The following is a 20,141-nucleotide window of genomic DNA, read 5'->3' on the forward strand; positions in this document are numbered from 1 at the left end:
CTATTTAATCTAGGCTGTTCATTAAGCGAATGATTTGACGGTAGAACTTATGTTTAGTTTAGGGGTTTTTTCCCTAGAAGGAAACCCCTCTCTTTGTATGAGGGCATTGTATTTGAGGCTGTGTAATAGATGTGTATTCTCTGAGCGAGAAGCAGACAGGTGAGATTGTGAGAGAAAACAGAGGATACTACAGCGGATCTACTGTAGGTTGTGTCTCTTCATTTTTCTGGATAATAGAAAGGAAGGACTAGCTATTCAGGGTGGACGTAGCCCAAATTGGGTGAACCACATATATCTATGTCTCTCTTGTTTTATGCATTTTCTCTGTTTATATTTCTGCAATATTTTATGTGTTCCATTGCTCAGTAATATATAATATTCTAACATTGTCTTAGTGAGTACTACCCCTATTCTCATGGACCAATCAAGTGCTATCTAGGGTGAGCTATCTACCACATCTGCTAAATTCCTAGTCAACCTATAGTTCCTCTTCCTATGCACCACTCAAACCTTCTAGGATCAAGCCTATGGGATGACATCGTGCTTATGTCATCTCTGCCACGTGGTGTCATATGAGTGGTGACACGTGTCACCTATAAATGGCCCATTAGGGTACCTAAAAACACTGAATCTCCATGCCAAGTTTTCATTGGACCTAACTGTCACGTCACCAGTGCTGACATCATTAGTGATGAATAAGATGCTCCCATGTGTCCTCCAAACAAAAGAGAGAAAGGGTCCTAAGCCTTGGTTTTGGTCCAATTTCCTTTGTTAAATTTATAAGAGTCACAGACAATTTATTTACAATGCGTGCAATGTTTCCATGTTGCCTTCCTGTGCTCCATCCAGTGGTTTCTGTGAGCCCCCTACATGGTTTTTTGGTATTGGGAAGGGGGGGTGTGTAGCACAATACACCTCCACCACTGATCTAACAATCGATAATTTGGGCAAACCACCCATTGCGCCACCCCACCTTCTCATTAACTAGTGAACACTCTAACCCTGCACAATCTTGTCGATGTGTTGGTGGGGACGCGTGGTACCCGATCTACCAACATACATGCCTTGTATTATTAACTATCACCTCCGCCAGTCTTCTTTTAGCTACTCTTCCAGCTTTGTCCACACCACCAAACTTAATTGTTGCTAAGACCTCCTCCACCATATTTAGCTCTTCATACTTTGACTTTTAGGGTTTCACCTTTGACTGGCCACATCTTCTGATCTAGGAGGCCATTTCTAAACTTCCACATACCACTAGAAATTTCTTACATAGCCCTTTCCATTTAAGTATGTTCCAACTGTAGTGGATAAGATGTGTTATCCAAGGATTAACTTCAAAGTCTCTACACCATTTCACCTCTAATGATCTTCATTCTTCTTGTGCCTATATCTTGATCACATGTGTCATCCTTTACCATCCTTTTCCATATTTTGACATCTTTTTCCATCAATGACAACACAATTCTAACATCCATCCCCTTTGGCATTGATGGAAACACCTTGATCAAACAAAACATCATATTGGAGACAAATTGTGTTATTAATAAAATGTGCTTGTGCTCTTATCAAGTTCTTCTCCTTTGGATATTGCTTCCCCTGTGATGTACTTATCTTCTCCTGTATTGCTGCTATGAAGCATGCTCACCTCACCACCAATACTATTGTCTTTTTTTTTATCACCAATACTTCTCCCCCTTTGACATCAATGACAAATACATTAATAGACTCCCCCTACTACTTTACTCCCCTTGTCAATAATCTTCTCCTATTATATGGAGCATGTAGCCCTGGCAGCTTAATTTTTATATGTGAAAGGTATATTGGCTACCTTTCTTCCTCTTAAAGGATGATCTAGTGGAGGGAGACAAGAGGAAAAACTCCCAATCTTTGCCTCAAATACTCAAACTGGTCTCTTAGGAGCGGTTTGGTGAAAATATCAACAATGTGCTCTTTGGTAGGGATATACTCCAACTTCACAATTTAATTGGAAACTTTCTCTCTCAAGAAATGGTACTTCATTGGAATATGCTTTATCTTTGAGTTAAAAACATGATTCTTTGACATATGATGGAACTTTTATTTTCACAAATGATAGGAATAGGATGATCATAGAACACGTGTACATCTTGCAAAGTCTGCTTCATCCACAATAGTTGAATAGAAAAAGAATTTGTTGCAATATATTCTGCTTCAATTGTAGATAAAGAGATGGAAACGTTCATATTGCTCAACCATGAAACTATACATTATCCAAGAAACAAAGCATCGTCGCTAGTTCCCTTTCGATCATCTACATCACCTTCCCAATCAACATTAGTATAAATAGTTAGTAAAAAATCTTCACCTCTTGGGTACCAAATTTTAGAGTCCATTATGGCTCTAAGATATCTGGGAATCCTCTTGGCTATTAGAAGATGGCTTTGTCTATGGGTTGCTTTAAATCTTCCAAAAATACCAACTACCTTCATAATGTATGGTCTTGAATTTGTCACATATAATAGGTTGCCAATGATGGATCTGTATTTTTTCTGATCCACTTCAGGTGATTCATAAGTCTTGCTAAGATTTCAACGTTTAACCATTGGTGTGCTCACTAAGGATCATTTCTCCATGCCAAACTTCTTCAATACTTCCTTGAAATATTTTCTTTGTGAGATAAAAATCCCTTTGGTATATTTTGCAATCTGCAATCCAATGAAATAAGAAAGTTCTCAAAGCATAGAACTCTCACAGTCGACCTTCATATCAGCTGCAAATCAACATGTTAATGAGTTTGAAATACTGGAAATAATAATATCATCCACATAAACAACTAACACTATTAATTTTCCATCTTTAGATTTAACATATATAAATTTCTATCAGTTCACCTTTTTTGAATCTACACCTGAGAAGTAGCTTTACAACTTGTAATACCAACCCTAAGGGGCTTGCTTCAGACCATACAAGCCTTCTGAAGCTTGCAAACATAATCAGGCTTATCTATCAACTGAAAACCATCTGGTTGTTCTATGTAAACTTCTTCTTGCAACTCTCCATTTAAAAAGATATATTTGACATCCATTTGATATATCTTAAATTTATTAAAACAATCAAATGCCAAAAACATTCTAATTTCTTCCAACCTAGCAACATGAGCAAAAGTTTCATGAAAATCTAGACCTTCAATTTGAGCATAACCTTTGCATACAAATATTGCCTTGTTTCTCACCACTTCACCACAATCATTCAACTTATTCCTGAAGACCCGCTTAGTGTTAATGAAATTATTTTTTTTGGTCTTGGAACAAGTTCCCATGTGTGATTTTTCTTTATTTGGTCAAATTATTCATGCATAGCTTTTAACCAATTTTCATATTGACTAGCTTGTGCAACATCCTTTGGTTCCTCCATGGAAAACATGGATACATGTGCTTTTGCAGGGGGATTGAGTAGCTTCCTTATTTTTTGTACACCTACATTTAATTCACCAACAATCTAATTAGCTGGGTGGTATTTTTGCACAAACCTTGAAGGATCTTTGCCTTGAGGATTGGAGGGATATTCATTGTCTTCTTCTGAAAGTGGCTCATTGTCCTCCTCAACATTGTTGACTCGCTAATTAGGGTTGCTATTTACTATTTGTTCAGGTTTAGCATATTCATCCACTTTGACATTAATACAATCAACAATCCTCTTTGTGTTCTTATTATAACATTTGTCGCCTTTTCTATTATGACAATATCCAAGAAAAATACCTTTATCGACCCTTCAATTGAACTTACCAAGCTTATCATCATTCCTCCTTGATGTAACACTTGTTACCAAAGACTCTAAAATGCTTGATTGTTGCAAGTATGCCATACCAAAGAAAATAGGGAGTTTTGTCACTGTTTGGTATGAAATGAGCTTTGTTGAGTATCACCATCATTGTGTGAATGCCTTCTGCTCAAAATATTTGTAGAAATTTCCTTTTATCCATCATAGCTCTAGATACTTGTTTTACATATCTATTTTCTCTCTTTTCTACACCATTCTAATATGGAGTCTCTGTTATTGTGAGCTGCCACTTAATGCCATGCTTCTTGCAATTGTCACTAAATTACTTTGAACTAAAATCACATCCATTATCATACATTATTCGCTTGATTTTACTATCAATTTCATTTTTATCCATACCTATGAAATCTTTAAAATTCACAAAAGCTTCAGAGTTATCTCTAAGAAAAGCAACTCACAACATCCTGCTGAAATCATCAATTATAAGCATGAAGTACAATTTACCTGTGGGTGACTATGTTCTTGATGATCCACACAAGTCCATATGTACTACTTTAAGTGGCTTTGATGATTATCTCTACTTAGACTTGAATGGTACTTGAGTTTTTTTACCCAATTGACAAGACTTGCAAATCTTATTCTCTGGTTTTGACAGACTAGGTAAGTCCTTGACAACATTCTTCTTGCTCAATTTGATTATCTGATCAAAATTCAGATATTCAAGCCTCCAATGCCACAACCAACTCTCATCAATATTTGATAAGAAATGCCTCTCTTTTTTCTCTTTGAAGACATAAATATTATTGTCTATTCTCACAACTTAAGCCACTATTTAACTTGTGCTTGTAGACTTGATTTGACATTTTTTAGCCTTAAAAATTACATCATAGCCTTGGTCACACATCTGAGCCACAATAAGTATATTGTTCTTAAGTCCATCAACATACAATACATTCTTGGCTTTAACTTTTCTATTTGATAGACTGACAACTCCTTTACCAATGATATTTTTAGGTGCATTGTTACCAAAAGTCGCATTATTCTTTTCAACTGGTTTCCATGTCAAGAACTTGCTTCTATCTCCTAGCATGTTCCTACAAAAACCACTATCCACATACCAATGGTTTCCTTCATTCTGAGTATATAAAATTATATCACATTATTTTGTGCTCTCTTTTTCTTTCTAGACCTCAGGCTCTTGTCTAACTTGCTCAATAACTAGTTCATGCCTCTTATCCTTAAGTTTTTAATCAGGTGCTCCATGCCCATAATTTTGACATTTAAAACATTGAATCAGATTGTTCAAAGGACAAAAATAATTTTCGTACCTGGGTTTGTTATTCCTTTGTTCAATATCTTGATTTATTCTTCTTGCTTTGATATGCCTGTAGGATAAATTGAGTCTGCAACTTGCTACTTTATGGCCATGATTGTGGCAAGTGAAGTAATAATCTAGAAAAATATCAGCATAACTAGAAAATCGTCTTCTAATAATTGGCTAGATTGATTGCCGAGTTTTTTTATTTCTCTTTCTAACACTGTTATGTGCAAAATTTCTCTCTTTAAATTGTTGTTTTTGTTCATTCATTAATTGGTTATTGGGTTGTGTGATTTCTTTGCCTTTTTTCTGCAATGCAATCCCTTCTTTTGTTGCAGGTACAAAGGTGATTGGCTTCTTACTTTTTAATTCTAATGTTGTGGTGGAATCAACCTTAAATTCTATACCACTTCAATCTTTGGATATTCTTTGTGCTTCCAAAGTCTCATTTAAATTATCAATCCCCTTTCCAAACTTTTGATTAAAACGCAGTTGGGTTTTTTCCTTTTCTAATTATTTCCTCAGTAAAACAATTTAACCCTCCAGCCTTTCACAAGCTTGATTCTTCTCACTCAACTAATGATCTAAATATTCTTGAATCTTCTTATCTTCTTCAGTTTTCAAGAGTAAAGGTTCAATAGCTTCATCCTTTTCCTTGTTCAACGATGCCTTCTACGATTTCTTTTTCTTTCTCAACCTTTCAATTTCTTCAAGTGCACTAACCAATTCTCCTTCTATATCCACTTCAGCATATTCTTCATTAGAAATAATAGCTTTGACTTCAAGATTGTATATAGCCATGAGCATGAATTCCTTTGGACTCTCATCATCTCTATCCTCATTTGAGGATTGTCTCACTTCATTTTCAGAGGATTTGGCTCCTTGGATATAGACTTCTCTTCTTAGCCTTCTTCCTATCTTTTGTACTTTCTTGAATTTTTCTCTAGGATCATAGTCCTTTTTGTTTTTAGGACACTTTGAAGCATAGTGACCAACTTTTGCATTATTAAAACACTTAAAAGGTAACTTACCTTTATATGTTCATGGGCCTCTTTTGAGATTCCTTACAAACTTGGCTTCTTCTTCATCTGATTCACAACATGAATCATCATGATCTTTCTTGGGATTCTTATCTACTTTGAAAGTTGACTCGTTTGTTGCATGTTTTCCATTTGAAATTCTCATCTCATAAACAATGAGTGTACCAAGTAGCTAATCTAGAGTGAGAGTTTTCATATTGTTCATCTCTTCAATGGCTAAAGCCTTGGGATTAAATCCCTCTAGAAGAGACCTCAACACCTTTTGAACTACTACAAATTCATCTAACGTCTCATCAAGGCCTCTTATGGTGTTCACAACCTCATAAACTTTTAAGAAATACTTTGAAATATCTTCATCATCATGAATCTTAAAAGAACCAAATTGCATTATAAAACCTTGAAGTTGAGCTTTCTTTACCTTGTTGTCACTGTCATAGAAGCTACTCATCTTGTCCCAAATAGATTTGGAAAATGTACAGTCCATTACTTTGCATGATAATTCCATCTTCTGATCTTTCGTAATCACTGCTAGAGGATTTTGATATTCTTCCTTCGGGACATCCCACACATTACCTCAAAGTGATTGAATGTAGGTTTTCATCCTTACTTTCCAAAACACATAATTTGTTCCATTGAACATAAGTGCCCTATTAGTAAATCCTACTTCTTGGTTTTCCATGGTCCTTGATCTTTCTTCCAGTTGTTAAACTAACTTGAAGAACTAGGCTCTGATATCAATTATTAGAAACGAGGACAATATTGAGGGCGAGGGAGTGAATCACTGTTGTAAGAATTTTATAAACTTTCTTTCACTAGAAATGATATTTGGACACCAAGAAATACTTTAGAAATTAATTCATATGAGCATGACAATAATTAACACTATCAACACAAATAACACACAAATATTCTTCATTTTTTCTGCAATTTCTTCACAAGGAAAGCTACAACTTATTGTCACAAAATTCTCTGGCTACAACTAGTAGGAAGCAACTACTTTTTGATTTATTAACTACAACTGAAAGAAACTACAACCCCTAATCTACAAGATACAACTTTCTTGGCCTCAATTATTCGTATTTCACCCATTTTTAAACTAGAACAATGAATTCCAAATCCTTACATAAACAGTTAAATCGATCTCTTCAAACACTCACCAAAACAACTTCAAGAATATCTTATTATGGATAAATCCACCATCCACACCAACAACCTCAATTCAGTCCAACTCGCACATTGTTATAATGCATATAAACTTGCTTAATCGGATATGCTTATAAAGAATTTTTCCTACTCAAATTAGGGTTCTTTCTTTTTAGTTAACTTCTTGTTTTTAATCTTTGCATGAATCTCTTATTTTTATTTTTCTCATACTTCACTTGAATCTTATGAATGTGATATGTAGGTATTCAAACCCTTCTCTATTGTTTAAAACTCAATCTCTCAGTTCAACTACTAATTTCAACTAATTTGGCACATTATAGGGTTTAGCTACATTTCCAACTATGGCTTACTGTTATTTTTTTCTTAATCAAAAAATATGTTTCCAATAACCTATATGTCACCATATTTTTCCATTGAGCCCCTGTCACTTACGTTATTGGCCCTATTTGTCGCATCAGACCACCGAGTTGTAACCTCATATTTAGTCCATGAGTTATTAACTGTAAACTCCAAGCGTTTGGTCATCCTTTTCACATAAATATGCCCTAGTACTTAAATTTTGGCCTCTGATAGCTTTTCGCAAGCACTTTTGTTTTTCTCCTTTAAATTCCTTCTGAGGTCTACCTTGTCGGGTGAGGTGTCAAGTGGGTCTGCCTTTCCACATGTTCTCATTAATCATCAATTTTGATGTGTGCATGCCAACGTGTCCTCTCCCTATCACCCCAGTGATCCTTCCTGCGCACTCATATGTTACCTCAGAGGTCTGAGGATAGGGATGAGTTGTACTAATGGGTACCATCCCTATGCTCATGGACCAATCAAATGCTATCTAGGGTGAGCTATCTGCCACATGCACCCAATACCCAATGAGCTCGTAGGTCCTCTACCTGTGCACCGCTCAAATATTCTAGGATCAAGCCTACATGATGAGATCATGCTTATTTCATCTCCACCAAGTGGTGCCATCTAAGTTGTGACACATGTTATCAAGAAATGGCCCACTAGGGTACCTAAAAACACTAAATCTGCATGCCACGTGTTCACTATACCAAATGTTCATGTCACCAATTATGATGTCATCAACAACGAATAATATGCTACCATTTGTGCTACGTAGGGGAGAGAGAAAGAGTCTATAGCCTTGGTTTTACGCCAATTTCCTTTGTTAAATTTATAAGGGTCTTAGCCAATTTATTTACACTGTGCTACATTGCTGCCACATTGCCCACCTGTACTCCATATAGTCGTTTTCACGACCCCTCTTGCATAGTTTGTGGTATTAATTTGTTGGGGCGGGGGATAGCTCAATTCACCTCCGTTGTCGATTTGACGATTGGCTATTTTGGCAAAATTCCCACTGTGTCACCCCCGTAGGCATTAACTAGTGAGCGCTCTGACCCCGAGAAATCTTGTAGATGCATCAGTGGGGACGTGTGATCCCTGATCCACGAACGCACATGCCTAGTATTTAATTGTCACCTCTGTCAGTCTTCTGCTAGATTTGGCCATACCACCAAAATTAACTGCTGCTAAGACCACCTTTACCATATTTAGCTCTACGTAGTTTGACTCTTGGGGCTTCACATTTGACTAGCCACATCTCTTATCCAAGAGGCCATTTCTAAACGTCCACATACCACTAGAAATCTCTTTCAGATACCTTTCCATCTAATGGGGTTCCAGATGTAGTGGAGATGATCTATTATCCAATAATTAACTTCAATGTATCTACACCATTTCACATATGTTGATCTTCATCCTTCTTGTATTTGTATCATGATCACCTATACCAACCTTTGCTATCCTCTACCATCTTTCACCATCAATGACAACACAATTCTAGCACTAGAGGAGGATCACATAGCTTTAATTCGTTCAACTTAGAAACATCTATTTTTCCAATAGGACTTCCCATATATGACCCAACTTTTGGACAGTTTGAAGGCCATCAAGAAGGTCTCAAGAGCAAGGGGAAAATCCTTCCATGTTAAGTCACAAGCAGAGATAATGAAAATGGAAAATCAAAAGTGTGATCTCCGTCACACTCTTGATACTCGGAAGGTCACTACAAATTCTTTGTTAGAAATGAAATATTGAGAGGATAAGTGGTACACCCTCCTCCTGCTCGAAGAATAAATTTGGCACCTAAAAAGTGGAGTGGATTAGCTCTAGTCAGGGGATATCTATACGAAATTTTTTCATCAGTTTTCTAGCTATAAAAAATAGCTAAATACCATATGGGGAATTTAAAGCAATGAAGGACATTCTATATTCTTCTTCAAAGAGAAAGTAGAGGCAGGTGCTAGATATTTTCATTCTCCCCTTTAAGTGCGTTTGGGTAGCCTAATCAAAGATATTATTTAATTTGTCTCTCTATTTCCATCTTTTATCACTAATGAAATGAATATTTTCATGAATGAGGAAGTCTCAGAGCTAGAACTTATGGCTTCATTGTGCAAAATTCAAAAGTATAAAATCTAGATATTAGATAGTTTCCTAATAAAATTCTACTTGGGACTTTATGACCTTCTTGAGGAATATTTGCTCGAAGTCATTGATGAATCAATGGAAAAAGGGAAATTCATGGGCTCTCTAAATTCCACTTTCCATTGTTTAATTCCAAATACTCATGTGGTACTTCCTTTTCGAACTATCATCCAATAGCTTATTGTAACACAATTTAAAAGCTCATTTCTAAATGTATTTCCAAAAGAATTTGTCCTTTGTTAATCTTCCTCGTATGAAAGGAGCAATTCATGTTTCTCCAAAATTGAAACGTCCACGATGGTCATTATTTCTTAAGAGATTATGCAGCAAGTAAACGCCATAATTTTAAGCTTATTCATTCTAAGGCTAGACCTCTCTAAATCCTTTGACTATGAACTGAAATTTTATTAGACTCATCCTCATCGATATTGGTATGGCTCTTCCAATGGTAAATTGGATCATGGCCTATATCCAATCAGTATCCTATCCAATCGTCATCAATGACACTACAATATTTTTTAATGCTTCCAAACGGATTTGAAAAGGATGTCCACTTTCTTCTTTCCTTTTCCTCATTGTAATCGAACTTAGAAAGCTTGTCGAAGTGCATAAATATTCAAGAGAACTGAGCGGTATTTAAATTTTACACTGAGTGCATGCTTCCCATTTCCTATTTGTGGATGATCTAAAGTGTTGTATTCAAGGGTGATGCAAAAATATTAATTATTTGAAAATTGTATTGGATTCCTTTTGCAAGGCCAAGGGAATGGTAATAAATTCTCATTGGATTCCTTTTGCAAGGCCAAGGGAATGGTAATAAATTCTCAAAAATCATGTTTGATTAGTTATAAAAATTTTCATTCATTGCACAATTTGGCATTTGACACATTTCCTTTCCCTTTGAAACAATGGGAGGATATGGATAAGTATTTGGGGTTTTATTTAAAAGTAAACAGGTATAAGTCATTGAACTCGCTATGGATAGTAAAAAAATTAGAAGCAAGAATATCTATATGGACTCTTGATTCGTTTCCACCTATAGTCACCTTATATTATTGAACTCAAAACTGGAAAGTATTTTTGTATAACATACCTTGATTGCCTCAGCTCCAAAAGGAATTTTAAATAGTATTTGCAAACTTAGGTACCATTTTTTATGGACACATGTCAAAACCCCTCCTGGGATCACCTTTGTAAAATGGTCAAATTTAGCACCGCAATGGGAGATTAGTACTTGGGGACTCAAAAATATAAATCTCTTTGCAGAGGCATTGGTTGGTAGGAACTTATGGAGATTGCTACAAGGCAACCCCCTTTCGAGCAAATGCATTCACGCAAAATATTTTATAGACCTCTCTTTTGTCAATTGGATTTGGCTTCCCTAAAAATTGACAAAAGGTTCAAATGTATATAAGGCCTTAATGGAAGCTTTCTCGCTGATAGGGAAATGAGTTGCATGAAGGGTTTGGGATAGTACCCAATTTTGTACAGGAAAAGATCCATGGCATGTTATAGGCAATGAATTTCTTCTCTCAAAAATTCGAACATGCTAATGTGATATTTTTGGCCAATACAAAGGTGCAATCACCTTTTGGAAGCATGGGTACTCTTTGTTTTATTATATTCTAGGATTCCATAGTGAATAGTGTCTTTAGTGTATGCTATTTGTTTGATATGTAACTTATTTCTTGTTTCAAAGAGAGTTTTGGTTTCTATTATACCGTCTATTATTTTTGAAAGGGATATGACTTTAGTGGAATTAATAAATGAGTAATTCTTTCTAAAGGGAGTTGAACAGATACCCTTTGATATTTCCCCTATATCCTTTGGTATTTCTCTTACATCCATGGAGTCAAAATATGGTTTTGAAACACAGGATGCTCCACAAGATGACGAGCTGCAAAAAATGTAATTAGAGATTATTTCTCTCCAACTTAATCAGAAGATGGTATCTAGTTTGACATCTTCTATTAAAATTGTGATTGGATGTCATACTTTAATGCAAAAGGTGTGCAAAAGTCAAAGGATGAAATCTTTGCCATTCATCATTCAAAACCTTCTTGAGCAAGCAATTTAGCTAGCTCTTCTGAGCTCTTTGTCCCAAATCTAAATGACCTAGCAACATGGATTTTGCCAAGGACATATTGGCATCTTCCAATAATGTTTAATAGTATGAAATTTGAAGTTTCTAAAATTTTGAGAATGTTTTGAAAAAATAGTGATACAGAGGTCATCTAAAATTTACATTTTAAAGTTATTTTTTTGAGTAGAAATTTCTGTTTGTTTAAGAAAACAGATGAATAAAGTATGTTAATATTATGTTGTTCCTTGGGCCTGGAGTATGCCCTAAAACTACTTATGCTTGGCTAAGAGCTTGTCTTCCTCGGACATAAGGAAACAGGGTAACGGCCCAAGACTCAGAGACATCTCGTAGGAGTGAAAGCCTACCCCTTACGAACAACTAACGGGTTATTCCAAGTGGCATAGTTTTCCTTGAATAATAATGATGAGTCAACCTGCGTTGTAAATAACAGCTAAAAATGTTCTAGTTTGACAATTAAATTATAATAAATTTTCCCACCCTGTAAAAGACTATTATATTGTTACCTGATAAAACCGCACTTTTCCAAATGCAAATACATAAAATTATTTATAATTCAATCGCGGCAATGAGTCGAAGCAAGGAATGATAAGAGTGGCCGAGTAGTGAGAGAACAAAGTAAGACACACTTCAAAATGTAGTCGTGCATAGAAAGTACGAGGGAAATCGTTTGGGGCCATTGCTTTACCACTTGATACTTCACCTCCCCAATTCTCTTTTAATGCAAACCATTTATATACCGACTAAGATTGATATCTTAACATTATTGCAGTGACCACATTAAAAATATATTAAAACCTTTGACTTATTATGAGGTCAGGTTACATCACGCAGTCTGCCAAGTCAATTAGAGAAGACTCCGGACCCAAAATTTAAGGTGGTGCTTTCTGACCCTTTCCTTTCTGCCAAATTTGACTTCGTCCTTCCTTCACATTTGGCGTTATCGTGAGGCCGTCATTGTAAGCTAACGCACATGAAGGTCGGCAGGGTTGGCAGAAATTTTTGTCGGTGATTGCGGAGGGCGTGCAGCTTAATCGTTTCTGCTATTTTGGAATGATGTCGTCCTCACCAGAGTGGCCGACGTGTCCAATATTTCCATGAGAGTGTGAATATTCCAATAGTATGGTACATAATGGCCAACTTTATCTTCAGGATATGGCTTCTCTGATGTCACAGATTCTCTTTGAACATATACTATCTCCTGGCTGAATGTATATTTAGACTTTTTTATATTTTTTATATAAAAAAATTATGCTTTTTCTGCTTTGAAAAATAATGGCCAACTTTATCCACCGTTCACAAATCTTGTTTTTTTTGTGATAAGTGTTTAATTTTCATTTTAAGTTTTTTTATTACAAAAATTTGAACAAATTGCGTTAAGAGCAGTGCTCACACATATATAATCCTGGATTAGATCACAAAACTTAAGAAACCAATCCAATTTTTTTTTGAAGGCGTGACTTGATTTGATAATCCAAAAAAAAAAATGGCCATTCTTGTTTCAGTTACAATGACATTGTTTATATGATGTGTATTGTGAAACATTTTTTGCACATACATATTTTTCCCTTTTCAATTGGAAACACATATATCAATTACTAAAATAAAGCAATTTAAATGAGTTTGTAAAAATATTAAATTTGTTTTTATAATAAAATTACGAATTTAATCATAATTTATTTATATGATGATTAAAAAATAAATTTATATTTGAAAATATTTAATATTTTGTATTTATTTAGTTGATTGTTTTAATTTTAAAATTAAATTCGAAAAGAAAAAAAATTGTAATTTTTTTTTGTTATTTTTTATTTTTATTTTTATAATTTTGTACTAGTGGCAATATGATTGAATGAGAGGAAATGGGAACATTTTCTTTCATGACATTCTCATATTCCATAATTTTTTTTTAACTTTTCTGGAGATAGCTCGAAATTAGAGGAGGATAAATTGCATTCCACTATTTATTCCATAGGTAGTTTATTTGTCATTGTGAAGAAGGTTTGGGTATCTATTAAAGTGTCTCGTATTTTCCAAGGGGATCAAACTCCACTAGAATTGATAAATGAGTAGTTCTTGACTAAAAGGGGTTGACAAGGCATCTTTTGGTATCTCCCCTACATCCATGAAGTTAGAAATTAGTTTTGGAACCCAGAATGTTCAGAAGCAAGATTAGTTGCAAAAAATGCAAGAAGAGATTATTTCTCTTCAGCTTAATCATAATAATATAGTATCGAGTTTGATATCTTATAAGGAATTTTTAATTGAATATCGTACTTCTATACAAAAACCAAATAATGAAATATTTTCCATTCATAAGAAATTAGACAATCTATAGCCTTTTATATAACAACATTCAAAAATTGTAGCTCCTATATAACACCATTCAAAAATTATAGCCTCCTGAATAACATTATTCAAAACCTTCTTCTGCAAGATACTCAACTAACTCTTCTTAGCTCTTTATCCCAAATCTAAATAAACTGGTGATGGATATCAACATAAGCTTTGCTGAAAACATTTTAGCATCTTGTCATGATGTTTAAAACTTCCAGAAATTTGAGAGTGTTTTGGAAAGTTTTCACTTTCTAATAAACTAGCAGAAAAGTCATGCATTTGAAAAATCATACATTTTGAAGTTATAATTTGGTTAGAAATCTCTTTTTGTTTAAGACCCCCAAATAATGTAGGCTAGTATTATGATGCCCCTTGATACGACCGCAACATTCCAAATGCAAATATATAAAATTATTTATAATGCAAGCCATGGCAACGAGTCGAAGCAGGGGTTGATAGAAGTGGCCGAGCAGTGGAAGAACAAAGTAAGACACTTCAAAAAGTAGTCGCGTGTGGAAAGTACGAGGGAAGTCAAACCATTTCTATACCAACTGTGAGAAGCTTGATATCTTGATATTATTGTGGTGACTACATTAGAAATTTATTAAATGATTGTCTGGATGATCAAAAATGGTAGGAATCTAAGCAAAATAAATTCAAAAATTTTTGTAGAGGCAGCGTTTGAATCATGTTTTTGATGACGAAAATGGATTCAATACCATCAACAATATTTAGGACACCTAAATTTTTGAAATTTAACAACTATAGTTTAGATTTAACAACTATAATTTAGATTTACAAAAATCTTTGTCAGATTTTCTCTAAATATAACCAGAATTTCCATAAACTATTATGAAAAACATTTGAATTATTAAATTAATAAGATTACATCATCTGCTATGTCAGTTAGGGGCCCACAATTTAAGTAGGTGGTTTCTGACCCTTTCATTTCTGTCAAATTTGACTTCGTACTTGCTTCACATTTAGCGTTATTATGAGGCCGTCATCGTCAACTAAACCCACATGAGGGTAGGCGAGGTCGGCGAACACTTTTGTTGGAATTATTCACCGTCACACAAATGTAGTTTATACGATGTGTCTTGTGAACGGTTTTTTGCAATTAGATGTTTCCCTTTACAATAAAAATCCCATATATCAATTATTAAAATAAAGCAATTTAAATGAGTTTGGAAAATGTTAAATGTTTTTATAATAAAAATTACAAATTCAATTATGGAACATATAATTTTAATTATTCATTATTTTATAAAATGATAATTAAAAAATAAATTTATATTTTAAAATATTTGATATTTTTTTTTCCATGATTTTCAAAATAACTTAATTTAAATGGGTTTTTGAAAATATTAAATAAGTTTTAATACTAAAAATTAGATAATAAAAATTACAAATTCAGTTATGGAAAATACAATTTTAAGTATTTTTTTATAAAATGATGATGAAACAATAAATTTATAATTTTCAATAATAAATATTTTTTATTTACAAAATTTTTATTTTGTGATTTTTTTCCATTTAAAATTAAATTTTAAAAATAAATATATTTATTTATAAAAAATTATAAAATAAAAGAAACAAATTCCATATTATTCTATACATTTTGGAATCAATAAAGATGTTGATGAAAACTTTTTAGAGATTGATTAGACATGAAGGTAAATACTTTTTAGAAAAAAGGTGTTGAAGATATTAACCCCTTGCTTTTATGATTAATATTTGATATTTATAATCATATGTATTGTAATTATTATTTCTAATCATGTGTGCATTGTAATTATTAAGTGAGTTTTTTAATTTTTAATTGAATTTGAGAAAGTTATGCCAACTACAATATCTATTAATTTAATATTTAGTTGAGATATTCTATTTAATACATGATGTATTTATATGTTATTGATATTTAATAGAATTAAAAATTATATTTATGTGTACAATGGTTTTTACTTAACTTTTTGATATAAAAGATCGAATTATTTTATAAAAAGTATTTTGAAATATATAAATGTTGAATATATGTATATTTTTTTGTTTATTAGATACTTTGAGTCATGAGATGCCTTGCCCATCTAGCATATGACTTGAGTAAAAGTGATCTAAAAGCATCTAAGCTATCAAAATCACATAAGAAACATATAGCCTTGCACACCGTAACTTGTGACTTGAGTAAGAGCAACCTAAGGACATTTAAGCTATCAAAATCAACTAAGAATCACATTTTGCCTCTGCTAGGCCAACTCTTAGCATAGATGTATTTTTGCAAAAAGTAAATCAAAACAATAATCGTTTAACAATAAAATGCTTCAACAAAACACCCAATCACCTACAAAGAAACAAATATTTCTAAATTAATAATAAACTATTTATTAAAAAAATAAAAATATAAAATAATATAAAATAAATATTTTGACATTATAAATAACTAACTATAATATTAATAAAAAATATCACTTTCGTATAAATAATATTTTTAATAAATATATTTTGACAATATAAATAACTAATTATAATATTAATAAAAAATATCACTTTTATATAAAATATAAAATAATTATAATTGTATATAAATAATATTTTTTTAATAAATAAATAACCTTTTATCTTACTTAAAAATATAAAAGAATATTACTTTTATACAAAATATAAAATAACTATAATTTTATATAAATAATATTTTAATATCACTTTTATATAAAATATCATAATTATAATTTTATATAAATAATATTTTTTTAATAAATAAACAACTTTTTGTCTTACTTAAAAATACATAACCACATAAAATCTATCCGATTAACTATCAAGCCATTGTGAAATTTCAAGGCGGTGCGCATGACGTGCAGATTTATTAGGTTGAAGTATAAAGTATATTGAAATTATAAATAAATAGAAATATGATTTTATACCTAACAAGTGTCAGGTAGTAGTTAGTATTTTTAGTTTAATTTAAATATAGTTAAATTAAAATATAGATTATTAAGTTGATAGTTAGTATTTTTAGTTTAATTTAAATATAGTTAAATTAGAATATAGATTATTAAGTTCATCAATTAAAAATTTAATGAAAAGTAAATATAAAGGTGAAAAAGTTATATTAAAATGGTGTTTTTAGGTGAGAATTTTATTTGGTTGATTGTAATGAAGTTTTATAATTTTATTTGATTAGCAGTGTTTTGTTCAAATAATATGGAGAAACTTAGATTTAACTAAATGAGATTAATATTAAAAATTAAATTTTATTAATAGTTTAACATTACAAATTAAATTTTATTATTTTGTAATATTATTTTAATTTATTTATAGCTAATATATATTATATGGTCTAATTTTCCATTATTATAATTTTTATTTTCTAAAACATTAAATTATCAATTTTGAAGCTTGTGTTATTTCAATGTTATGTATTAAAAAGCCAACTAAAAGTCCAAAACAATAGCTAATCCATTTATATTGAGTATCTTGTACAGATATTTATTTCTAAGTATATAAAAGTAAGTTTTACAACATTCCGCTTTTGTAAAAAAAATATTTTACAAATTAAAAAAATAAAATTAAAATGCTTAAATATTTTTACATATAATTAAATTTTAAATATTAATATTTATATGAAATAAAAATAAATAATATTTTAAAAATAATATTATCATTATTTTTTATAAAACATATGAAAAAATATATAATCAATTTATCGATATAAAATTGAGGATTTTTTTTTATAAATTATTATTTCATAATTAATATAAATGAAACCAATTTGATTAATCAATAATATTCATAATTAATGTAAAACTTAAAAATTTATAGTGATGCATGTCTACTATTCAAAAAGAAAGAAATTGGAATTTTAGAATCTCTCTAAGTAATGTATTTTCTTGAAAAACTGTGAAAATATTAAAGCAAACCAATGTAGATAGAGTACATTGACAATTGATATTGGACTAAATTTAATTTTAGTTTAGTTTATTGTAATTTTCAAGGCCGGCAGGTTGTTGTTTATCGTTATTTTTTACATATCCATAGTTAATTAGGTAACCTTAACGACTTCATCACAATTAATTGGATAATTCTAATATTAAACTATAGATAAATGATAATAAAAAAAATAGTAAAACAAATTAATATGTGATACATTGGTGGGATCATTGTAAATCGATTTTAAATATCAAAACTCTAGAGTCTATAGTTGGTGATGAGACTTGCTTTCATATTACTTGTATTCTCCTATAACACAAGCTTATAGGCGACGCCTTCAAAGATGAGATTTGCTTTCATATGGCTTGTATCCTCCTACAACAAGAGCGTATAGTTGACACCTCCAAAAATTTAAACAAGTAAGACTACTGCAAATCAATTCCAAATACTTATAATAATAATAATGGTAAATAATATTTTTTATAATATACAAATCTATTTCAAACACTTATAATAATAATAATTTTAAATAATAGTTTTTAAACTAAATAAATAACTTGTGAATCTTTCTTTAAAAATATATAACATCTGAGAACACATAAAATCTGTCCAATTAAATATCAAGACAGGGAAAATGACGTGCATATTTATTACTTGAAGATGTTGTTCCAAAATTACTTGCACGCTGCAGTATCAACTGTGTCATCAAATCATGGTCAGGAACCTTGTGGTGACCTCTTAGTGTTTCAGACGGTCCAGGAAGACATTATATTTATATTTTTTTTTATTGATATACAAAAAAAAAAAAAAAATGTAAATCCGTTATATTTAATTTGTTTGGCTGATGTATAGAAAATATAAGTCCATATTATGACAGTAACGTAGTTCTCTATTTCTGCTTTATTTTTTTTTTTAATTACTTTGTAAAAATTCCTACAAGATCTGAGGATATCTTAGTAATATCCTAGTTTGTGTGTATATAGAAAATGTATTTGTTCATAACACTTACAAACGAAAATATTATTTTTTAGAGAACAAAAAAAATGCATCTAAAATAAAAATAAAAATAAATCAATGGACTCAATGATGTCCCAAAACTGTTCGAAGTAATAAAAACTCACGATGTAAAACATAAATAAACTGAAAAGATGATGGAAAGAGCAATGGAATGCTTCCCACGTCGTATGCTCAGTAACTAAGTTTGATTGGCATATTATCAGAGATCTAATTTTACTAATAGATTATTATAAATAATTAATGTGAAAGGATAAATTTATAAAGTTTAATAATTGTTTTAATGTATATTATAATTAATTTTTTATTTTTTATTTTTATTTTTTTTAATTTAGTTATGAAAAAATTAGATAGAATTATGAAAAAATTAAAATTAATTTTGTTAAAATTATTAATTATGTTTTTTATTTAAAAAATTAAATTAATGATTTTTAAAAAAAATCATGATAAGTTTAAAATAATATAGATTTTTTTTTTAATTAAAATGAGATTTATTTATTTATTTATATTTTCCTGGAAAATGGTATAAAAGGTAGTGCAGGAACCAAGACATTTTCTGTTATAAATTTTTATAGTTTAACTATGGTTGAAACACATGTTCATACTATCGATAACAAAAGCTCATAGTTTAAAATTTATTTGTTCAAGACTAAACATAACCAGAAGTAAACTATATAAAATCATAACTAAATGCTATAGGTTGGATGGTTTTTTTCTAGGGAGATTTCTGGTGTTACCTCCTCTTTGACTTGGCCCTTATTGTAGCATGGAGTCATTTGTTGATTGGGGCCACTACTAGTTGAGGGTCCTTCAAGATAACGATGGGGTTGTCATGAATCCCATTAGATCACTATGAACCTTCTACCTTTTCCACTTTGTAGGATTTTATGTTGACCTACTTGGGAGATATACCCTCCCTAAATACTCCTTCAAATTTTCCTTTAAATAAGATGAGTTGATGTTTGAGATCAACAACTTCTTGGCATTA

This window comes from Pinus tabuliformis, chromosome 5_2, assembly GCF_031772625.1.
Source record: "Pinus tabuliformis cultivar Carrire ecotype Pingquan chromosome 5_2, CPIR1, whole genome shotgun sequence".
Lineage (NCBI taxonomy): Eukaryota > Viridiplantae > Streptophyta > Pinopsida > Pinales > Pinaceae > Pinus > Pinus tabuliformis.